The 26,247-nt window shown below is 41.2% G+C and overlaps 1 protein-coding gene across 1 annotated transcript in view; it reads left to right on the forward strand.

Moving 5' to 3' along the window:
• Positions 1-26,247, forward strand: part of LOC119654363 (matrix metalloproteinase-2-like) — a 529,164-nt gene that overhangs the window by 328,500 nt on the left and 174,417 nt on the right. The window lies entirely within an intron of this gene.

Consider the following 26,247-nt stretch of genomic DNA (forward strand, 5'->3'; position numbering starts at 1 on the left):
CCAGTTGTGATTAAGGCTCAAGGATCAGAAGCAACAGCAAGTTTTATTTTCAAACCTCCAACAAAAATACGGAACTGCACACAGAAGTCAAGTTTTCCCAATTGCAGCAGAAGTGAATTGGCTGACACATATGACCTACCCAGACTGCTCAGCTAACTAGATCGAGCACATATTAACGTGAAAATCCAAACACGATTATCGACTCCACAAAACTGTTATGGTAAATACCTTACTGAGGTATAGTGATATATTAGGCTCCAGATTGCTGGAAAGCTAGGAAAAGATACACATGACCGGGACCGTGGAAGAACGGAAATAAGAGGAAATTACTAGATGAATGCCAAGCTAAACCGTCGACAAACTAGCAGGTGTCAATTAAAGCCGTGTTAGTTGGTACCCCAATGAACCGCCCCAGTATCTCCATATTGTAAGCAACAATCTAACGATGGATGAAAATTTAAAAGGGCGAAGAGAAGGCTAAACTGTACATGAATAAATTGGGAAAAAAGATTTGAAAAATTATAAATCAATGAGCTTAACACGAATGCGGATTGCCGATGTTGAATGTGTCAATTGTAGTAGAAAGGGCCACAATACGACATTGTAAGGAACTCGCTGTCTGTGATCTTGCCTTGAATAACGAATTTCTTCGTTCTGATGCCATAATAACCGCTTAAGACGAGGTGATCAAAAGTGCTTTGTGGAGTTATAGTGGAAGTTTTTTCGGATACACGCATCATATCCGGATTATACAGTGTTCCAAGATTGGCAAACGTCTTCCAGACGAAGTATTGTGTTTTGACCAATAGTTGAGTCATCATCTGCTGCGTTTTTATAAGGATGACCTTAATAGTCTGGGTGGATTGTTAAAAGTTTTTCTCTTCTGAACTTCCTGACATAGAAATATAAGGATGAATGAGCGGCCTTACTAGATGAAAAGTTTTGCTCTTGAGGCCATCAGCGTTTCGGTGGTTGCTTTTGTTTGTTAACTGTTGACGCCTGTGTTAAATTAAAGTAGATTCTGCCCATCACCGTGCAAATACTTACAGGACCACACAGAGGTGGAGGAGGAGGACCTCACCATGTAAAAACTAACAGGATCACACGGAGCATTTTCCTATAAGGGACCCTACCGCCAAATTCATCATACTTGATAATACGTATGCAGGCGAAATGGTAGTAAGCAAAGGGCGATCCCCACACTTTGTTTTCTCTGCAACTGCCTGACTCAATCTAAAACAGGCAACGGGCATAAGATAAATCATTCTTTAGCGAACTAATACAAATTTCTAATAGTACGGCAAGAGAGTTATTATCTTTCACGGACTCCAAGAGTTGACTCTAAGATTCAGGTCGGTAAGATTTTTCTCCTTCCCTTCATAATGGGTACGATGCATCACAGCGGTACTGTGTTTCACTTTGCATGCCGGCCATTTTTACCTATATACTTATCCCTTGATGAGCAAATGTAGACAGTTTACTGTCTACGCTTCTTAAAGGCTTCCGTAAATCCAAAATCGTCTTCTAATATGACAAGACGGTCATATAAAGCTATTTCTTTCCCTACATTTTTTTTAGTTGTCTCATTTTAGACAATACTTACTCCATACCACTTAATTTCAATTTCGGATGGGTTAAACCAGTTCAATTTAGCCGAGATAATTTGGTAACTATTCCTTGCCTTTCAGTGATTGCGACCAAATGTTTTTTTTCAAAGACGGATATGCAAACCGAATGATTTACAGGTATTAGACGGTGATACCTTTTTACCACGAAATTTTTAAAAAGCGTTCTAGAATAGCCTTAAGTGCAGCTAATGGTGTCGCTGTAATTTTTTCAGTAATTTTCCACATTTGCCAGTGCTAAAATACGAAGTGCGGGCCCTCGTGTTCGAGGAGTCCGCAATGGACTCGTTTGAAGTGGCTTTTGCTGTGAAGATCAGACCAGCGATTGTCTCGTCCTTAAGAAACCCAAAGATTTGAGTCTGTAGCCTGCGTAAATGAATGAAATTTAGCCATATCTTCAAGGCTTTCAGTGAACCACCTGCTTTATAATCATAGACTACCATTTAGTTGGCGTTTTAAGTTAGAGGTTGCCACGAGGCTGAATTCACGAAAGCAACTCTGCAGGATGATCGTTCAGCCGATTTCATGCTATTTTTGGAAGTTTTCATAGCTTCCTTATACCAATTTCATTATATATCGACGGATTTAATCTTCAGACCTCAGTTGAGAAATGACCTCAGTTGAGAAGTGACCTTATCGTTTGACCAAATTATTACCCTTACACTTCGTTACTAATAAGAACCGTGAACATGGCCTTTCTTTTCCACTGAAAAGTACGTGATTTTTTCAGCATCCATCCTTCGATTTTCCAACGTGGTATTTCCCACAGACATCCCACGATTTTGCATTTTTCGTCAGTTTTCCGACCTGGGTATTGTCAGAATTTTCAATTTTCTTCAATTTTGGCCAGTCCTTGTCGGCCCCCATATCTCGCGATTCCCACATCATAGCGTTGAAATTCTCGCTTATTCTGAATCTGAGTTGCCTCCCCTTTCCAACGAGGTATCTAACACAACAATCATGATTTGATCAAGGTAGAATATTTCCTTTGTTTGGCGTAGTAAGAAGGCAGCTTGACTTCAAAGTTCGTTTCATACGCTTGGTGGTTGTCAAAGTTGCTATCAAAATTACACTAATTGATTTGGCGCACTAACGGTTGTGGCTCAGAAATTCACTGCATCTTTGTACATTACCAATTTGATCTTGAATTGATTTTGGAATGGAAAAGCAGGTGGTCCTATTCTCATGTATCTAAAGCTTGACAAGTTGATATCGTCGGATATCTAATACTCTCCAGGGGATGCTACTGGATTATGGATACCCTTCAATTTATAAACGGCATTAGCAGACTATTATAGTCTCGTCCTCTACTCCCTTTGATTTTGGCGTATTCGCGCGCTCTTCCCGCTATCGATGTTACTTACGGAGGGCACTTCACCAATAATGAGCTATTATTCTTGCTACTTTGAAACCACCTAAACGTTTCTTTCGGTCCCCCATGGGGAGCAACAGCAAATTGACCATTTCAGTGTGGAACTTCGAGCGTATATCGTGATACGAATAGCAATTATTATCCTTTATCTGCATGTTTTTTTCTTTGACAATTGGACAAAGGTTTGAAATAACCTTTAGTTCCTAGCTGACAATAAAACAAGGCAAAGTTAGCATGCAATTTAGGCAATTGACACTTTGCATTTAAAATGTAAAGTTTCCCTACCGTAAATTTGATAGGAAATCCTCAATAGATTTAGAAAATGATAATATTCGGCTGTGGCTGATATGTTGTACCATGACCAAAGGCAATTGGAACTGGTTGAAGTCAGAACTATCCCAAAAAACGAAAAAACGGCAAAGGTGATCAGGCCGATCTGCCGCAAATACTGCAGCTCCACTGAAGTGTCCCCTCGATACGCATATACACGCATCTCTGCTGGCCAAGCGCAGGAATATGGAGGTCCTTCTAAAACTTCAGTTCGTTTTAGTTCATTAACTAAAATTTCACGCATCCTTTAGTTGATGCGTGGGACCGTACCAGAGCCTGAAATATAATACGAGGACTATCACGAGAATCAAGCAGAAACACAAACGAAGCTAAAATGGAAAATAAGGAAAAATACCGGCTAGTTCGCCTGGATGCGGCCGTAAACTCGAGATTCAAATGTCGTGATCGGGAGAGAATATTTACGATACTCAATCGATGTTTGCATCAGATCACTAGGAGGCACGGGCTTTAGTGGATTCCTCTTCTCACTCTTTCCTAACTCCCGCAGAATTCACTTGAAATGAAAGGGCTTCCTCCATTTTTATGACTTTAAGATACCAAGAAAACTTGGGAAACCTTCATGTTCAATTTCGCCGTTTATTTAGGCTTTTGGGATAACTTTGCCCAGCTAACTCGGCCAACTCGGAAACAGCGTACTTGTCTAAGACGTTACCTGGGGAAATCCTACCTTAACGTTATAGTCCCTCGACGTGAAATTTGCGTTTCAGTTTACGTTCCAAGAGAAAATACTTGAAAGAAAGGAGTTTTGACTTTTGTAAATTAGACCGGATAATTCAGGGGATAGAGCATCAGCCCATCAATCTCGTTGCTCTGGTTTCGAATCACAGCCCTCAGAGATTTCTGTATTCGTCCAGTGTTTGTCTCGCTGCTGTGAGCTTATCACTTACGCAGAGATTGTGGATGCCCTGTAATCCAATAAGGGGTGAACAGGAAATCCAAATTAGGCCTACATGCCACACCTTGTGGAAACCTTTCGGGGAATTCAAGAAGGCCGATGAGAAATATCTTTAGATAAACTCCTTATCTTGGTCACGTTTCTGCTCTACTTGCTCCATTAGATTATACTTCACACTAAAGCCAAACCGGTGGTGAGCACCGGTCTTTCACTGAACATGGGGCGGTTTTGAAAACCAATAATTTTTCGAAGACTTCTGAAAGTAGAGACTGAAAGCTTCTGAACGTGTATGATGCCACTTGTATCTAAAAAAAACCATTTCCGAAATTTTGAGGACCTTGAGATGATAGCCGTCGAAGTGCGTTGAGTATCTAAGTCCTATAAATGGCAGTGATTCCCGGAAGTTTATTTAACATATTATCTGTGATAAAATCACGTCCTGCATCTTTTGTAAGTCCGCTTGCTCTTCGATGACTCCAGTGTTGGTTTGAAGTCAAAAGTACTTTTTCAAAATATATCTATTATTTATCTATTATTTATTATTTATCTCCCAGTTTCCATCTCCTTCTGGTCATAGGTCCTTAGTCTTTATATTTAGTTTAGCAGTTCTTTTTCCTATTGATCCATTAAGTTGATGAAGCAATCAAATTGTTCCTGTATTCTCTTTCCAATTTCTGCTTTTCTTGGGCCGGTTGTAGCATTCTGCAGGGGATTTAAATGGTTGTTAACTACTAGCAAATTGACGTGCGGGAGGCAGCGGTACGGCTCCAACCATTATCAACTTAGATTTTCAAGAAAAAAATCGCTTAGTTACGGCTTCCCGTATTCTATCTTTGTTGTAGGCGAGTTTTCACATTTTATAACGACCAGCATCTATAAATAACTGATATCATGGTTCACTTGTCAACTCTCAACCTGCATACATTTTTGGAAAAATCAAAAATAATTAGGGTCAGGTTCTTCAAGAGATCTACAGGCAGAATATTCGCTGTTGCGTTTCAGTCTAGCGCATACTATAATTGCCTCCCCTTCGGAGTACCTTTGAAGGCACAAGCTATGCATAAAATAGGCGACATTTTTTTACCTAGAAAATTGAACAAAAAATATAAAATAATTCCAAAAAATATCAGGCAACAATCAGGGTAACTTATACCTGCCTCTTTTCACAACCACCTAAATACCAGCCTCTGCTTCATGTACCATAGGATTCTTTTTACTTTAAACGAATCAAAGGCCAGGAATTGCACAAACCGACGACTCGTATGTCACTCGAATCTCCGCAATTCATTTATATATCTCGACAAATTTAGCAACCGAAATTATCCTTGGTAGTTTTCCTTGCTTCAAAAAAGTTCACTGCCATATGTGAAACCAGAGAATAACTTCGCAAAATATAAAATGGCAAAACAAAATTCGCAATAACTTACCTGAATGACAATACCAACCCTCACATGGCCAATAATAAATCTCAAATCAAATAAAAGAAAAATTCAATCGAAGACAAACAATGCATTGATATCTTCAATATCTGCCAGACTATCACTAACAGCCACCAAACATCCCCTCCATGCTCCATGAAAAATTCTAAATCTGCACAAGGGAATAAAAATACGGAAATCTTTCCATCTAAAATTGACATGAAATCAATCTGAAGAGATGTCGTTCTACTCGTCCTTTTCAGTGTATCCTCCAGTATCCTGCGCTCGGCTATAAGCGTCTCTCATCCGCATCCGACATGCAGCATCCTAAAAATTATATGCTCATTAATCGAAAATCTCGACCGCAGAAAACGTTCTTTTCCGAAAATGTCCTTGTTGAGTGGGTGCCTTTCCACGACAACTTGATGGATCATTTTAAGCTCATCGAGGCAACTGCAAAACCTTTTACTTTTATAATTTCTTGAAGTTTGCTCAGGTTGAATTACATTTTTGTACACTCACTGGGGGTTGACTGGGGTTGTGGAGGAAATATTGAGTTAACCCCCAAACTTTGGGGTGGTAAACAGACTTTTTTCAGCGAATTTGTGTCTGCTACCATTCATTCACGAAAAAAAGGAGAGAGGCAGGACTCAAGAAGCCATACACACTAAGGGTTAAATTTTCTTTAATATCTGAAACCTTTGATCCTATTTGCGCCCTTTCCACATTTTCCCTTTTACATCTTGAGGTGATGGACAGCCATTTCAGCCACACACTCGAAGGTGATTTGTACGATTTCATGTCTATGACCGAAATTTTTCCAGGAATTTTTCCGTTGTTCAGGGAGGAGAAAGGAGGAGGAAGCAAGGACGGTCAACTTCTCAGATAAGTTAAATTTTAATATGACTTTTTGTTCTGTAATATTCCCAAGACAGGCGCTGTATTGTTCTCCCGATTTTCCTTTTTCTGGAGTTAATTAACCGGAATCAACTGAATCATGTATGGGTGCTCATTAAAAGTTCTGCGGAATACTTGTTTTCTATTTAGGAATATTTTTGGAACAGTTTTTCAGCTTGCATGTTTTGATAGGTCTTGAAGAGGGTCAATTAGGGAGTAAAACTAAAAATAGCTTTTTATTATTTTCAAAGTGTATTCGTTTCCGTTACAGATAAAAATGTTCTCCATCACAGTTTCTACATTTTATATTTTGACTTGATATTTTCCTTTAGCCTCTCTAGGTTGTTTTAGAAAAAAAATGTATGTAACCCTAAAGGGAAGCATGGAGGATATTTTACTTATTTTAATTTTGTGAAGGCATGGAAGACGTACCAACGGCGAAGCCAAGTATCAGGATGTGATTGAAAATAACAAAACTCTATATATCAGGCGCCCACTCAATTTATATTAAATCTTAAAGGGGAATCCTCCGAGGCGTTTGTACACTAAGGATAGGTTGAAGAGACAGCGGCCTTCTGACGAAAACAACCTAACAACATAATCGTCAGCAAAGAATGCATTAACAATAACCAGATCAGTTGGTTACCATACCATACACAGAAATTGGTTCACCAACTTCGGCCTAAACTAAATTGCATTTGCCTTCGAAATAATTCCCACTCATGTGGTGTGTGTGAATATACACAGCACACCTGATGACCTCCGCGCTTGTCGAAATCGCCAATCGTTCAAAATGGAGGGGCTATCATTCTACAGCTGAATTTTAGAAGAGGCGTGGAATGATGCTGGGATAGTTGAACAACTTCATACCCAGATCAATAACAAGACTAGCCTGGATATTACTAAGAAGTAGATCGGGGGGGAACAGCTAGTAATTTTCCTAATCATCAACGTTCCTAAAACTGATGCAGAAAAGTTTGAGAACTGTAGGGTTTCGTGACTTTCCTTTAAGAAGCCAATCTAAAAAGAGCGTTTGATTGTTTCTTCAATTTCTGTAGGATTTATAGACAGAATTTCTCCAATAGTTGCAGTGATAGATGAGCAAAATATTTCGTCAATTTCCGCTCGAAGTATTCCCGCCACGTGCCAGTTTCGGCCCATCGATTGGTGAGCAAGGAACTGTTCATATCATTCACAGAATTGGTTTTGGCTAGCTAGTAAAGATTTCTCTCGTCGCAAGGAATGCCCAGTTAGATTTTAAATTACTTTATGGTGGTCAGCACTCACATCAGTAAGGTCATTTCATCTTCTGATTGGGAATTGAAGGTGTCCAGAATTCGCATCGATTGTATGACTCACTGGATCTCTTGGAAAGGAACGTATTTCCTCTCCTGTAGTCCATGGATCCCTTCTTTTGGGTTAAATACCCACATTATTCACAAAAAGTGACTGACGGTTTCGTCATTTCATCAGGCGGTGTTTCAAATCTGCCAGTGAGTCACGCTGCTCCAAGGGTCCATGGACCACATGCGCACACACAACTCCCTCAATCTTCAAACAAATTACCCACTTCGGCCGGCCTAGTTTGGGTTTACGCCCTGATGGTTTAATGTGAGCAGCTCTCTCGTAAACTCAATTCCACAGTCTTCCTAATACACGGATTGATTTTGTGATCACAGTCAGAGCCCCGCTGGGACAAATACAACGGAACCAGTCTATTCCCAGAACATGGCTCAATTTATTTATACTGGTGGATGCAAGACCTATCTAAATCTTCTCCTAATCGTAACCACAACCCCCATGGAACATCAATAGGAGGTTGACAGCAACAATCAAACTGAACGTACATGAGATAGGAATTCCCCTGAGACATGTGAATTCAGCGGCTATCCCGGATCCCATGGTACCAGTACACCCCAAGTAAGGTTTCGTAACCAGTTGCCACTACAGTTGGTTTGGTCAACAGTGTGGCTGCCCCTCTTCCTCATTTCTATTTCAGAGCACCCATAGGTTAGATCTGGATACACGACGGATTTCACTTAAATATTATTTGCTCTCATGTCGTGTTTCCGATTATATAAAAATTGGAGCGATTACTACCTATCGCCACTTCCGGCCACTTTACTCCCAGGGCAGAGGTGAGACAATACCCTCAGTCAATTTTTATTCCATCTTCTTCCTGCCAAAATCATTACTATCGGCGTACTTGCACTTGTAATGAAGTGCATATTTGGCGATGCACAAAATTAACTATCGTCTACTATGCGACAGGACTATCCCGCAACCTTAAAAAGTGGTGAACGTTAATCCTTCAGTTTTCGCAGTGCCTAAGTGCTACCTTAAAGAAATATCTTCTTTGCCTGTCAGTTTAGGAAGATGAGGCGGGATTTCTGGTTCTTCGTACCCTCAATGCGATTCGAATAAAACGATAAACGGATGAACTGTAACGTAACATTGAATGTCTCGCAAACCTGGATATCCCGATTGAGAGCGAGAAAATCAGCAACGGATTACATCCTTGTATCAGATGTAATGGAGGCCCAGCATCGAGATACCTGCTTTATTAGGGGTCTGGTCTAAAATAACTGAGAAGCTTCTAAAAAAAAAATGGAATCAGTATTATTAGTACCCAAATCTAAGAAATTTGAATATTCGAATCGGTCGGCCTGAAAAGGCGAAGGTCCACCAGTACCAGGATACTGGTTTGAATAGCTTTCCAGATCGAAAAATCATCTTCCCTTCGACCTAGGGATGTTCTGCACGCCATATCCTCCATATCCTCGATAGTGGTGCTTAATTTAATTTGAACATTATAAGCTGTCACGGGTCTCTAGGGTTTCTGGAAAACTCAAGAGACCAAGCGGCCAGGCGGACCAGCTAGCTTTCGAATCTATAGACCAAATCATGTAGTTCCATGCCGTAACTGTTGAAAAAGCAGTCAAAGTTTCCATCAATTACTTTCTTTCCTGAATTGAAAGTTCTGCCAATACCAGTCAACAGCATCCCACCCCAAAAAGCATATGCGCACAAATTGGGGAACTTGACTTACGGAGTTGTTTCAAGGTCTCCACTCGAGTCATAAACCATTATTTTCAAACCTACCCCTCCGCTTCCTTAATTATAATTCCCAAGAATGCAGATTAGGCAATGCTCGATTTGAGGAGAGGAAAGACCTAACGTGGTGATGATAGTGGTAATCCGGTCGAACTTATCCCGAAAGTAGCGAAATTGCTTATTTTAACCATGTGAGCCTATTTAACTTCTAATTCTAGCATAGCTCTGCCCGCATGATAGTTAATTAGTCATTTTTAGGGTATTTTCAGGATTTATATTCAATTAGAATAGTAGTTCTCGTCACATCTAATCCCTGTGTTCGTTACCAATGAGAAAAATATCGCTATATTTCACGCCGAGAGATATCAATGTATTGCATGTGGCCGAAGGATTGCTTGTGGACACAGTTCTGGACACAAATCCATCTGTGCAAACCTTAGTTAAGTTCATTTTCGTGATGACTGGGTCATATTCTTACCCGTCGCTCCGTTTTAAGGTTCTTAGTTATGCTATGCTGACTAGGAAGCTGTCACATAAGCTCCTAATTTGTCTCACCCTCAGTTTTTTTACTCTTGCGGCTTAATTATCACGTCTCTAACTGGCAGACAAACTTAAAGACTGATGTTATCCCCATTTGGTAACCGGAACCGGAGCAGCCTATTGTTCAGCGTTCTGTCTGGTGAACCTTGACGATTTTAGAACTCCACTCTGTAACAACCTGGATGTTTGATGCGCAAAGAGAATACCATCATCATTATGCATTCCGCTGTACTCCTTGTCAATGATGGCAAAAGCCTGCGAAATCAATGAAATGCAAGTGAAGTGGGGATTTCATCTCAGCACATTGTTCTATAATGATCCGCAGGGTGCATAGACACTAAAGAATTCAAAGTGGAAGCTAGCCTTCCACCTGTCAGTCAGTCTTTTATGGTGTTTTTTATGTGTTCAATGATTATTTTAGCTATGACCTTTACGATAGCAAATAGTAGGCAAACACCCCTTCACTCATCGCACTGAAGAAGCGTGTCATTCGGTTATATCTTAAAGATAATGCTCTTCTTCCTCTTCCTGAGAAACATCTCATAGGGTTTAGCAGATAAAAAGAGAGTGGTTGCAGGAATTGTGATTAACAGGTCGCCATAGATAGACGGGACCGTTAACCGATTTGAACATTTTTGGAGCTACCGATACCAGAGGCACGCAAAAAAAGAAGGCGAAATAGGAAGTTTTTGCTTGGGAAATAAGGGAGTCTTGATTCCGCATCTGAGTTTTCAAGAAAGGACAACTGTCGGTTTCGTCCAGGGCAGAGACAGCTCATCAGACGCTGCCTCACACCTTTCCGGGTAGCAGTAGCACGGAAAGTGGCTGCAGGTGTTAATCCCTCCATTATCTATAATCAGAAACACTCACGTCATGTGATTGTATATAGGAGAGTTGTTACCATCTGTAGGCACTTTCAACACGCTGCACCCATCGCAGAGATGAGGCAGCATCTAATAGGGTGACCAAACCGTGAGTTGTCCTTTTAGGAAAAACAGGACTGGGAAAGTTGGAGTTTATTTTGAGATGGTAAAAGCTTTAGTAATTTTATGAAAATCGCTAGCAGTGAAAAGAGTATTAAGGGCAATCAAAGAGGAGAGAAGCTACAGTGTCCAAGAAACCGCACCCAACTTTTATAGCCAGGCTGGGGCAGGAGCGAGCAATGTCGATGAGGCACATCAGCTAGGCTGGACTTAAGAGCTGACGCATCTGCACGGTCAATGGTTGTCACACACCTTGTTGATTACAAATTGAGAATCGTGATAAAGTGCTATTTTCTCCTAATAGTGAGCATACCGTTAATATCTCTTGCCGGAGCATCGAAACACTTACTTGTAAATGCCGCTTGGGAGGTCTGTGCCCTTGCGCGTTGGCAGGAATGCGATACCCATGTAAATGTAAATGTAAATGACCATTATCAGTTGATCGCATTCAAAGCTCTTTGCAGCGCTCTGGCTTCAGCATCCCAAATACTAAAATCTTCTGTTGATCGTAATGTATTCAACTTGATTGGTCGAATGCGATAGGTCAATTGCAAGAAAACTAATCTTGTGACAAGTTCGATGTGCAACCATTAACTACAGAAAACCACGAACCTCTCACTGTTATTGTTATAGTCCCCAAAATTACAAATTCGCAGCCAACACATTTCGTGCTGTTCCGTAAGGACAAAACACCTCATACCATGTCTTCCCATCGACCAAAATTTTGTCAGATGTCAGATTTTGATGTCCTTTTCATTCCTAAATTGTTTTTCCGCCAAAAAATGATCCAAATGCTTAGCAAAGTGGTAGTCGGTTGGCGAAAGGCCCGGTGAATATGATGGATCAGGCAGAGTCTCATATCGCAATTCGGCCAACTTTTGAAGCGTTGTTCTGGATACTTGAGGTCGTGCATTGTCGTGAAGGAGTATCACACCATCTCTGTTGACTAATTTTGGCCGGAAATGGATTGGCAATGCACCAACAATTGAGTATTCAAATTTTTGGTGTATTTCCTCGAGTCGGGCACAGTATTTCTGTGCATTTATTGTTTTTCCAGGTACCAAAAACGAATAGTGGATAACTCCAGCTGTAGACCACCAAACAGTCACCATTACCTTTTCCGGGTGGGAGCATCTAACCATTCTGCTGATCGGTGACGATTATCGTATAATATCCACTTTTCATCACATGTCACTATTCTATGCAAAAAGGTATCGCTTCTGTTGCGGGAGAGTAAAGAACTCCAAATTTCCATTCGAAGCGCCATGTTTTGCTCCCTAAGGACATGCGGAACCCATTTGTCGTGCTTGTTCACCTTTCTAAGTTGTCGCAAGTGCCGCGAAACTGTCGAATAATGTACGTCCAGTTTCTCTGAAATGTCTCAGATTGACGTGTGTCAAATTCGACTAGCAAACACAGCTCGTCGTTGTCAATTGATGGTCCTGGATGTCCACGGAATTTTTCGAACCATCGCCGTGTGGTTCGTTCGGTTACCGTATCAGCTCCAAATGCGCTGTTAATGCTCCTAGTCGCCTCCGCTGCTTTATGACCGAGTTTGAACTCACACATTCCTTTTTATTCACTGTTATCACAACGATGGTCAAAACTGAAATGACTCCTTGATTAAATGTAGGAATATTTAGACTTCGTCATCCGACACCAACAGCCTCAACTGGTGGTGGTTTGATACAGCAAAATCGCAACTAACTTCACGTAATTGCCAAATCAGGCATTTAATGTGCAACAACCTAATACCATTACCCAAAAGAGAGAGGCAGCCGTATGCAAAACGGAGCTCATGCTAGAGCCAGAGAATATTTTCTTAAAAATCGTTTATCAGAGTTTTTGAAAAATCGATCAAGCTTCTGAACTATAAACTCAAATTAAGGCAATTAGTGCTTTCATTTCAACAAAGTTTTAATTCTTCTTCCAAAAAATTAGCTCCACAGTCGCTAACTTCATCATCTATTCTTACTTGCCCGGAAAAATTTCAGATTTGAAAACTTTATTCATCCCACTTGTCTCGAAATTCCATGTTTCCATTCATATGTAACATATGGAGCAATCCACTATCTAATCTAATACACTGAATCATCAGAACTTTTCAAGTTTTTTTTCGAGACTTCAGGGCAGATGTCGGTTACATGATTCCATTGGAATCCACGAACACAGAGTCTTGTCGTTTACCCCGTTCATACAGCATCCACCCTATGCACTACACTATCCCGTACATATGTATCTTGACGGGCTACCAAGTGTGCAGATATCTAAACTTGAATAAATTTTCAGAGTCCTTGCTCCCCGTTACATTGAATTAAAATCCTACAGTGTTGTCAGTAATTACTTTACTTCTTCGCTTGCATTCCTGTGCAAACACTGTGAAAAAGTGGCTCAGAAATATTCGCTCTATTTAAGCTTATTAAAGTTTGTGAATAACATATACCCGCACATATTGTGTGATGGAAATACGTGAGTTATTGCTACAGTAGCCTGGGAATGAGATGATGTACGTGCGGAGCATATAAATTAGTGTTTAGTGCCCATATGTTGCTTCTATCGCCGGAAGGACCAACATTGAAATTCTCGTGTTTTAGTATGCTATTCGGCAATGAACTCCTATAAACGGTTTATTCTGCGAAAGATAGTGTGACCCAATTTAAAACAAACCACACAGAATATCATATACTGTGCATAATCAGCTGAATGACTTCCACACGTACATCCATTCGCAGGAACGCAGAGTAAAGATTAGTGAAATTAGGGATACCTTTCAATTACGACATTAAACTTTTAATAAGTGAACGGTTTGCGAGCACCAGCTTAACAGCCACGATTATAGGTGCATCCTTGCCCTCTTTCTAATATTTTTCCCACATAAAATTTCCACTGTGCGGTGAATGGATTTTCGCGGGATCATCGACTGCTAAGCTTCCCAACGGACGTCTGCAGCAGCTTCAGTTCCAACCGGCGTATCCTTGATCTGAAGAGAGCCCGGACAAATATCCTATCGTTTCCCTTACTGTATCCACGTATCTTTTCATTTCTCTACACTCTCTCGCCGGTTATATACCAACATATCTACGAGTGTATATAAACGGTTATATCCGGTGCAGAGAGCTTACGTTTAATCCAGAATCTGGTTGCCACACTATCCCTGGTACAATCTCATATTGTTGCCTGCAAAGGAGGCGGCGGTGACGGCATCGTCCTCATCTTTCCGCGACGATTGCGAGAATCATTTCAATGGAAGTGGCTGAATGGTTCCTATTTGGCAGCCAGGAACGAGGGGATGGAACTGGGAAATCTGCAGGTATCATAATGTTTACAATCATAATGAATAATTAAACGGTTAAACGTGCTAATTGAAATGTTTCGTGAATTTTATCTGAACACAGATGTGCTGCTTGAAACAATTATAACTTGGAACTGTTGCAATTTATCAGATGCAAGAATCGTGCGGAAACGGAGGAGAAGTGGCTTCGGCCATAATCCTGATTATTACTTTTCTAATAGATTAATGTTTTGTGGTGCAGATAAAAGATTAGAAATGAAATTCAAAATCCACATGCAAATGGTTTGATTTGGAAGTGCGGTGGATTTTCAGTTTTACAGAACCCTCTTATACTTTCGTATTCTGTTTCTACTTTGCAAGGATTTAAGTCTTGATTGCAACCATATAATTTTTCGCAGGACGAGTAGCTTGGAAGCATTTGCGAATTAGAATTCGCACCGGCAATACACCATATGTAGCGAATATAAAACGTGGATCCAATTAATTAAATTGGCCTTATTAATAGCTGCTTAGATATATAACAAACTTTTATGCTTCAGAATGAAGGTGGATATACCCTGATTGAGAATTAAATGGAGGAATTAATGATTGAGGACTTCTAGAATTCGCTGCTGCATACAATTTATATATATGGTTATCCATGATATTCGGAAGTGATTTAGTTGGTCATCAGGTGCTGCATGCTGGACATAGCACTGGTCAACCCCGTGACCAAACTATTTTTAGAATTTTACAACGAACACAGGTCAACTTGACAATTCAAAAGTTGCTCTGCTATCTGGATCCCCTCGAAGGTACTGCGGAAATTTCATCTCTCAAGGATGAATAAACACATTGAATTCGCTATTCCCTCACCGGTGTCTGAAATCAGAATATTTCCGTTGAAAAGGATCAATCTGGTAAATATCCAACCGCGGATGGGGATTGATGTTCTAATTCAGCATGCGTCACTCAAACAGTGATGTTTGTAGCAAAACTTAAGAGATTTCGATGGCCAAATGACCATCCTGAGTGGCCGGGATGACCAAGAGGGAGGAGCTCTCCGAAAACCTAAAAGAAACTGGCTAAATGGACCGTGAAGGTCTGCACGCAAATAATGAAGCTCCATCAAAGCATTCGGTTGACACGTTCTTGCACACCTCTGTGCTAGCCCTGCACGGGAATGTGGGGGGTTGGGGGTCCTTTGAGTTTTTCGATCCCTCACGTGTCATGGTCTGCATCGGACCTGGAAGCCACCAAACAAACAGGAAATTCACGACGGCCCAAAGAGTTTCAACAGAATGCAAGGTAAACTTGGAAAAAAAAGTCGGGATACCGGAAGCTGGACGCTTCAGGCATGAAAGGTTAAGTGTGCATTTGTCCTATTAGTACGTAGCACGTAATATATTCATATATATATTATAAGAAAATAACGACTTTCGCGTGATACTGACATTCAAAATTTTGAATTTGCAGAGAATTTACTACTTTGACCTTTGTTAACAATAGTGTGATTTTCATGGTAGGATCAGGTTAAACAGATGATCATTTTCGTCCCCCCGCACTCTTCACCTTTCCAACAAATGACAAAACTTCGGAAAGTACTAATCCAAACCTTTCATTTGATATCCCACATGATTACATTTGGTGGAAAAAATATGTACACCCCCTTCAATTCGACGTAAAAGGATCTAACTCACTGTATGCGTGAATGTTGGCAGTTCCCACCTTTTCAACAAATTTAGTGTCAATTGCTATAACCGTCTCTGAGAAAAATACATGTGACAGACAGACAGACGGACAAACAGATAGTAAACTGATTTTGTTTTACACAAAACCCTAAAAACGGCTTGACCACTCGCGTGGAGCCGTAAACCTCCGGACCCAAGTGTCGCGATCAAGAGATGAAAGATCCACGACGGATCACAGCCTCAATCATTGATTCCTCTGCCTCAGTTTGTTAATGCGGCGCGACCCTTGAGATTCCCTCCTTTCTTTCACATCCTCAGGCCATTATTTGAGAGAATATCCGTAATTGTGCGAGTTTTGCAGGATCAAGGAGGAGGAGAATGGAGGGGCCGCGCTTCATTGAAAAACTGAGCCAGAGGACTCAACGATTGAGGCTATGATCCGTCGTAGATTTTTCATCCCTCGATCGCGCACTCAGGTCCGGAGGTTTGCGGTTCACGCGCGCGATCGAATCCTTTTTCTTTCTTTTCAAAGTTTAACTCACGTTCTGTTTTAACTCGTTAGGACCCTTATTCCCTTATTGTTGAGTGATTTTCAGATCCAGCGCGAACCCACTCATCGGTACAGACACGTTAATTTTGTACTTCCCACATTCCCGAGCCTGGCTAGCACAGAGGCATTCAAGAACGTGTCAGCCGAGTGCTTTGATGGAGCTTCAGTATTTCCGCGCAGACCTTGACGGTCCATTTAGCCAATTTCTTCTAGGTTTTACAATAGCTCTTCCCTCTAGATCATCTTGGCCACTCAGGGCGGTCATTTAACCATCGAAATCTCTTAGTTTCATTACAAATGGCGCCCAACGTGGAGCCATTTCCTGGATTCAGACATAATATTTCTTATTTACACGTTTCCTGAATCAATGGAAGATAGCCTATTCCGGCTCACAACTTCGTTTTGTGGTGTTGGATAGAGATTCTGAACATTGTTTCCGGTTGCATTCACATTTCTAGTTTTAGATTTCACGCCTTTTCCCGCAGAAGCAAGTGTTCCTAAGCCTCCATTTCCTTTCCCATCTTGTAAAGTAGAGTTTTCTGCCCTATCCTTGGTAGGAAACCACAAGAACTAGTCGTTTGTTGGGCTTGTCTTTGACATTGAACGTCTCATAGGTGATTGCCTTCCAGAAGTCACTGTCGGGGCGTTTGCGGCTATATGCTAAAAGTTATTGCCGTCCGAGCTTCTGAGGAGTGTCCTTCCCTACCTTTATGTGAAACGGCTATCTCTTCATTTCAGAATTCGAAAAACTAAATATTCTTTCTTCTTCGTAAGGATGTAGTGACGGATGAGATCATCTTCACTTTGTTCTCTGACTTCAAACGAGGAAGATTGAATTCTCGCTAGTTCTCTGCGACGGGGAGCAACTCGATTGTTGTTTTTTCCTTAATATGGACTGCGTGCGGAGGCTTTTCTGCACACATGTTTAACAAAATTAGGGACACCTTCCGTTCTGGTTTATTTCGTTAGCCCGTCGAGAATTTCCTTGTTCGTTGTGTCATTTTTAGATCCGGTGCGGATTCACGCATCGATATTGACACGTTGATTTTGTACAAATGACAGGTAAGGGATGAAAGCGCTCATAGGAACCCCCCACATTCCCGAGCCTAGCTGGCAGAGAGGTTTTCAAGAACGTGTCAACCGAGTACTTTGATGGAGCTTCAATATTTGCAGGCGGACCTTCACGGTCAATTTCGCCAACTTTTTAGGTTTTAGGGATAGATCTTCCCTCTAGGTCGTCTTCGACCACTCAGAATGGCCCTTTGATCATCCTATATCCCTTAGGTTCATTGCCATCACCGCCAAGCCAATTTACTGAGCATTTATTTTTACAACAAGAAGCAGGTGAGTCCGTTGCATATGACTGTTTGTTAACCAAATTATAATCTGGTTCCACTTAACTTGAAAAGTTGACCCTTCAATCGATCGAACATTTTTTTGGAGTCTGCTAGTTGTCCAGCTGATTCTGATGGCTTGCAGTTGTGGTTGACTTCAAAGTTGAGTAACTGCTATATGTTGGCCACGCAGGCATTTCTCCGTGTGCCTCGACGAATGCTGGGTTCAACTTACCAACACATGGCTCTCCTTATCATTCAGCTGTTTCATAACTGAGAAGCCGCAGACAGATGTGCTTCCTTCAACCTCGAAAGGAACTATAGGAGGCAGAACATTGTTATTTAAACCGACAGCTAAGCGGCTATTAAGGCGCTTAGGCCCTACCAGGTAAACTTCATACTGGTATGGGAATGCCTTAATACACTGAACACGCTCAACAACGTCTGGATTCTCTGGGTTCCAGGCCACTTTAAGTTAGAAGGCAAGAGCTGGCCAAGAAAGGAGCAACGCCGCCATACAGGCTAGAGTCATTCTGTGGAGTAGGAAATCGGTTCATGGTTACGACAATAAAAAATGGACACTGTCGGCAGATTCTGTGAGGAGAATGATGAAACTTCCACACATGTTCTGGCACAGTATCCGGCATTTGTGCAAAAGAGGTTCAGACAACTGACAGAATACTTAATACCAGATGCGAGCTTAAAACACTTTCAAGTAGGGAACATAATAAAGTTTGTGTAGATTATAGGTTTAAACGATATACTGTAGTTTATAACTGAGGTATAAGCAATAAAGGGGGACAATAGTTCTTTTAGGACACAATGCGAAATCCCTTATTGATATTATTAGTATTCAATAGCTCGATAGCTTGACGCGGTCAAACCACATCAAATAATGGTAATGGTATTCTATTATAATATCCGCTGGACGAAAGCATTAACTTTCTTACTACTTAGTATTTCCACAGCTTGAAAAGAACTATTGCGAAGATGAAAAGGGAGAGTCTCAGGCGAATTGTTCAATTCACAACGAGCGAGTAAACTCACTGAAGTCGACACGATTGCAAACAAGTTTTCATTTTCAAGCACCTGACAACCGTGTCTTCATCCATAAGATCGTCCGAAAAAACCATTGTAACAATCGTACCAGAACCCATGGTCCAGTTGTATCTTCACGGGATAAATACAAAAGGCCATGACTGATTTGGTGTGCCGACCCCTGCGGTTGAAGTTTTCTTTCCGACGATCTCAAGCATTCTGAACGGTGTCCTGAGTTGGTTCCTCTTCCATGAAAAACTCGTCAGATGGCTTGAGAGTTGCTTTACAGGCTCATTTGGCAGTTGATGTTCGGATGTCTTCCTTGAAACGATTTCTCCTTTGAACCAGTTCTTCGTTTCGTAGCACTTCATGGTTGTCTTTTACATCCTGTTCCGATGACCGGCTACCCCGTTTGAAAATATAGGTTAAGATATTGAACAGTTGTGAGTCAAAATGCGGCCAGCGATCGGTCGTTATTTTTGTAGGTATGTCAGCAACGATTATCACTGAAGGGTTCTTGCTTGTAATTGCCTCTGGCCAACGAGTGAATCGACCAAGTATGGGGAGGCGATGTTGATATGACATGGTAAAAACGATCATTTGGTGCTGAATTATGCTGGGGGATTTGTCTTGAGCATTGGTACGGAGTGCCCCCCCCCCCAAATCTTCACGTTCTTCTTCATCTTTAGTCATACCTAACGGTTTGAGATTTATTTTAGTGTTGGCCAAGCATCGACATCTGCTTTTCCAGGAATCAAAGTGAAGGTTTCGAGCGTAAGTGCATTTGAGGGGGATGTGGTTATATTCAAGGGAACAAGAAACACGTCTTGTTAGACTTATTAGCACTGATGAAGGGAACAAGTGGTTCCCGAAATATCGGTATTTGCAAGAATTAATATCTACACCAACGAATAAGAAACAACAAGTTTTTTATTATTTCAGATAATTAATCTTTGGAAACACCGCATAATTACACTCAGATATAACAGTCGTCGTGGGGGAAATAACCGCTAACATACTAGAAATTATTGTGCGCTAGTATACTGTTTTCTAAGAGAGGCTTACAACATCGTTTGGCAGCTAGATGTCGCATAATAAATAATAAACTGCGTCATCTTGAGTGAGTTTATTAGCTCCCTCACTGAAGAGTTCAAACGATATGGACAACTGCCTTGGGTGTCGTCCTCCTACGACAACAACAAGATTGTCAGTCCTGTTCTAAATTTTAGTCAATGTGAGACTTGGCGAAGCATACCAGATATACTAATATACACCGCTTATCTTCACCCACACGAAGCTATTAGCCAATTGGCTCATCGTGTATAGTATGCCTTGGCAACTGTCCATATAGCCCTTTAACCAGTTCAATCTGTAATCCGCACATTACTATCAAACTATTTGTAGAACTCATTCTTAATAGTAATTTATACCACGAAATCTTAAATGGTCTGCGCAAGCAAATCCTGAGCGACTCTGTAATCATTTAGGTTTATTTAAATAGACCGTATCTTTCGAAGTTGCTGTATTTGTCGCCTGATACATGCCAGCTATCCTGTCCCTCCATCCTTTCGCAAAGAATGCACTCTTTAGAAAGGTGACCTTTCTTTCCACATCTTCTGTATCGATCAGGAAAATCACTACTGTGTGTGCGTGCCTTCGTTATCGTTGTCCATAGCCTTCACTACGCTCGCGTTTGGGAGTAAGGTTACTAAATAATCCTGCTTCCCGGAACTAGCGAAACTCAATTCTTGCCATAATTTCGAATCCTTATTGACAAAATTTTATTTTCTTTTAATTACGACAGTACTAAATTTCGAAGATTTAGGTAAGCGTTGTCTACTAGTTTCTGACAATGTGTTTCAGCTTTGTCCATTTTGACCGAAAAGCCTACACTGCTATTACTTTGAATACTTCATTGCTTCCTGTTATTCTCTCTATTCCCGAGTGTTAGCCGGTTACCAAAAATAATGAAAGACACCTCGCGGTAATGAGGGAAAAAATAATGCTTTGGATTCGTAGCATAGCTTATTATGCTTTTGCCCGAAATGAGGACATCTACGATCGACATGGGGCTGCACCCATCGTGGAAAAATTGCGAGAGGATCTTCAATCAGTTGCCCGTCGAAGGATCGGTGGCTTCATACATTAGATAGTAATTTGAGAGCTTCTCACCCAGAAGAGCATCTCTCTTGGAAAGAAATTCGCGGAAATATGTTATTGGTATCAACATTTTTGAACCAGATTGCCTTGAAAGATTAAGAATTTGCATGCCACTTACGTTCATCCCAATTAACATCCTAATTCGGATACGAAGCCTTTTCCAACGAAAAATTTTCCGTTGACTGAATCTCTTTGTCAAGTAATCCTTACAATATTTTTCTGTTATTTTCTAGAAGCACATAAGCAAAAGCTTTCACTGAGTTTCCGTAATTTTATCTTCTCCTGCGTTCCCTCATCAATATCCAGATGAACACCGATATAGTCCAAATGTCCTCATACCACAGTTGCATCTACAATTCACCAGAAAAGAAAGTTGAAACATCCCAAAATAGAAGAAAAACTACAACGATACACTCGTGCATACCCTAAACCCTCCAATCAAGTACAAAATGAAAGAGTCACATTCCCATTACAATGGTCCACTCACACGTTATTCCTGTTCCACTTGTGCTCGAAGAGGACTTAGGAGCATGTGAATTGACCGTTAAAATCACCCCTTGAACACTCCCTCAACCAACAGCTATCCAATTTCTTTCCCATTACTCAAGACAAATAATTGGATGGATAAGTATTTCTGTTCAAGTACCAAAAAATTGAGATTGTGTATGGAAGGATAAGATTGCATTAGTCCTCCAACTGCTTCTTCGAGAGCTTTTCAATTGCCATTTTTGAGCACGAATCGAATAGAATAGGTGAATTCGTGGGTGAGTTCGGCGGAAGCAACTCTTGTGTCGGAAAAGTCTGCACAAAGTTATGTGCTGCAGTTGCACTGCAACATTCTGGTGAAGTCCACCTAGTAACAGTCAGTCCGAATGAAAAGTAGGAATTCCAAGTTGAGTACTTCGAGGAGGCCTGGAGACAAGGGGCGCATTATATGTGAAACTTTGTGCACGTTTTTGTATCAAGTTACCAAATTCAAGAGCGTCACAACCCCCATCAAGTTGGCCAATGTGAAATCCAAGTGTGAAGGAGCTTCTCGACAGATTATTGGAACTGAAGAGCATTCAGACAAATCAGCAATTCCTTTTGTCAACCAAATGCTCCCATCACCTGCTTATGTGAATGATATGCCCAGGCAACCTACTAAGTTCTCATCATTTTCAACTTTTCACACATTGTTACATGCCATCCACCTTTCTACGAGCCTCGGCTCCTCAGTTCTTTCATAACATCCTCCTGAAAATCTGCGACATTTTTCGCACCTTAGCTCTCACCGCACAGCAATTCGCAGTGAAGGACTTCCCTTGCCGGTTCGCTTCCTCAATCTATGTCCATAAAGTTTTATATCTTCCTCGTAACAAGCAGATTCGAGTACTTTAACGTCATTGTAGCGTCGTCTCTTGACCTGAATCTATTGCACAGCTCGATTCCATTCATTGGTAACCACTTTGAGGTTTGCTGTAAAGAGACCACTCATCTTATTAAAAGAAAACTCCTTGGAGTATAAATCAATTGAGCACGTTCGTTCGTTCATTCGTCGTTCATCCGTCCTCTGGCTTTGGCTTTCCCCCCAATGATTTTTGTGGCTCATGAGGAGACACTTTAAAAAAATTGCTTTGTAAGGATATTGTATCGAGCGCAATAAGGATATTGTCCGTATTATCTACTATCTACCTCAAAATCGTGCTGCGACAATGCCATTTTCAATGAATGCCTAAGTGATGTATGTGTGTGCAACACTTGAGACATACGACACGACAATTTCCAGGATATTTAAGAATCGAAGCATTGTTCGCCGGGAGAAAGGGATAAAGTTTAAGACTTCCTCCCACCCCTTCGTCCCCATTGGTTACTTCTCTCGCAGGCGCTTAATTGTGTTTTATTATTGAAAAGTCATCAGAGTTTGAAGATGATAAGGGAAAATGGCAATCAAGGAGATGTCCTTGAGTGGAGCCGCTTCGTACTTTAGACTGAATTCTAGCCTTTTTAAAAGCGTGCCGCTCTAAGCTGTTCTGAGATTAATAAATTGGATCGTAAAATTTCTCTCCGTCTTTCAATGAGCCATAAAATTAACTTTATGACCAAGCGTGGATACCATCGGCGGCCGTCTTTTAACAGCCCCAAGATTAGATTGACCCATCAAACTTGCAGCCATCTAATTACATCAACTTTAAGGATTCTTTACTTTGTTGGCAGGCAACCTCTTTCAGCGCTCAGTTTAAGGGACCAATGCAAAGATTTTTCCCGGAGAAAATAAGACATTCAGATGTCGTCTTTACGTTTCTCCATAAATCTTAGAAAGGGGCAACACAATTTCAAGTTTATTGTGCTCTGCAAAGGTATTTGGAGTGACTTCATGTTAAAAGGTGAAATTAAAAAGTAATTTCGTGCAATATGAATAAGGTGACAAAATTTCAGAAAGGTATAAGGATAATTTCAGTGATTTTCTAATTAAAGGAGGGAATTAATGGAAAAGAGGAATTATTATCTTTCTTCATTTTCAGACGACCTCTGGTGATTAAGACAATACGTTGCAAACCCTGCGTAATACAAGGACGAACAATGCACGTGTGATCCACCTTTGTTTCAGTTTCCCGAAGCAAACCTTGATAGCTTCCTTTGAAATGAATTTTAAGGTCTTAGGCCAATTCACTTTGAAGCCGCTAATAATTTGAAAATGAAGGATCCTTTCTATTTTGAAAAGAAGAAGAAATCCCAGGTAGGCAAGTCTACCAATGAAGGAGGAAGAGGAACGATAGCCATCTAGTTTTCAACACAAAATTGACGAGCCAAAAGAGCTGATTATGCAAGTGCCTTATAAATAGCATGAGCTGTCTCGCCTTGAGCCTTTAATACTTCCTAAAGAGTTCCTCCTCATTACTCAGTATAATGACCATGAATCCTTTCCTAATTTCACAAAAGGGTTCAGGTCCACATAGCGGCGTTTCTGCTTTTCAGTCTGTCTTTTAACCCCATATGGCCTGAAACCTGGAGTATGAAAACTTTATTCGTATTCAATTTATTCAAGCATTTCAATACCAGTTCGGGATTGGTCTGGTAGGAGCTAAGTATTTTGAAAGCCGCCTAGCTGTCAGTCAGAATTACAACATTCTCCTCCTTAGAAGGTCAAAGTAGGCACACCTGCCTATGCCGTAAATTGCTCCATTGATGCACACGCACAAGTCAGTCTTTGAAGTTTGTACAGTTTCCGAATTGTTACGCTGAATTTGGGCCCCAGATTGCCATAGATAATCCGTAGCCTTACTATAGCAGTATATACCAGGGGTATGTACGGCCCTACATAACGTAGCCTACATAACGACGAAATCTATGAGTGATACCATGACCGTCAGGTTGTGGATAAAATCCGACTCAGTAGGTTGCGGTGGGGGGGCCACTTAATCCGTATGAATGAGGATGATCCAGTCTGAAAAGTCTATAAACGCAATATCAATGGTAGAAAAAGAAGTCGAGGCAGACCCTGCCTGAGATGGAGGGATATCGAATTGGTGGACCTCGGCGCAAAAGCGGGATGTCGGGAGTTATTAAGGCACGCCTAGACCGGATACCGGTTGTTGCACCGTTGGTGATGATATACGTTCCCATTACTTTCCAGCTATGCAGCATGGTCCATGTCCCATTTAAGCCAAGCTCCACTTCTCACGGCTAATTGCGATCAAATACTGCTTGGTTTACAACGCAGTGGTCGGTCGCATCTCGGGAGTTTTTTTTGTTCATGATATGGTACTTAGCTTTTGGAAAAGAGGCAAGGGGATAGGTGCCAAAAGCATAGCATAGCTGCTCTCAGAAAGCAGACCAAATCGAAGCTTTGACCAGATTGGCCTACTTGAGTTTTTTTAAGCTAATGCTAACTAGGTAATTCAATAATCAGTATCTTTGAAACGTGGAAAGAAGGAACCCATCATACTATTATTTATTTTCCAAAAAAATTAGTAAAAAGGGATAATTGTTACTATAGTGAGGATCTGATGATAAAGGATCATTCAGCACTTTCATGGTAGCACGTCAAAGGCAAGCAATGCCTTGCCAGGCGGTGATATTATGTGAAGAGGTGTCAAATTCAGGGCTTTCATTGTTTCACTGTTTCCAATTCCTAGCATACTGATAGGGAGTTCTGTCGCCATTCGGTGGAATTCGGGTCCCCACTATATGGAAAGTAAATATAATGTAATGTAGGTGGGCAGGTAGCTCTCCTCTTGGCAAGCTACCATCCTCCGAACAAAATTTTCCTGTGATAGCATTTCTCCTTGAGTTTCCTCTAAGCTAGTCCTTTTTTCCACGAACCTCGGGCATTAGAACAATACGCCAGGGATCTTCGGTACCCCATCGTAGCTTGCACAATGAGGTGATATATCCAACTGAAACCTATATAGGTACTGACGGTATCCACCATCGCTGGTGAGAAACTGGATGAGATTAGGTTATGTTTTCTCTCCAGCTATCCCCTGATATTCGGGATCAATTTATGTATCCAACGATCCTTGTTTGTCCCATCGCTATTCCCGTCTTATTATAGATCTCTCCATTTCGCCCTTTTTCGCTTCCGATAAAGGAGAGATGGACTTGATATTATATATATTCATCATCTCATATACCAAGATGTCAATCGGCTATCCGAAAGGAAGAACAAATTCTGTTCTTCTGTAGACCGCACTCAGTTTTTGTGCGCTAAATAAGATATGCAGCACTGATCCCCAAACTGGGACTGCACATAGCAAGATGGCACTCACCACCCGAGCTACAAGTAGCGGACCTTCTACATTCGGCATTTTTCTCGCCAGGGTCATACTGGCGGTGAATGCCTTTTCGTAAATATACCCAATCCCGATGCTAGCGAATTTCTCCTCCGGCGCTTGGTAATAAGGACCGCTTCCGTCTTCTCCTCAGCAAGACCCAGCCCAGCGCCAGCTAACCGCGCCTTAACAGCGCTTATTGCTTCTTTTGAGTTCAACTCAGCATCTTCCAGATACTTTGCAACCCGTAGCCCACCATCGTGGATTCCTCCGGAACCGTTAGATTAAGACCATCATTGTACATGATGTTCCAC

The sequence above is a fragment of the Hermetia illucens genome, chromosome 4, assembly GCF_905115235.1.
Source record: "Hermetia illucens chromosome 4, iHerIll2.2.curated.20191125, whole genome shotgun sequence".
NCBI lineage: Eukaryota > Metazoa > Arthropoda > Insecta > Diptera > Stratiomyidae > Hermetia > Hermetia illucens.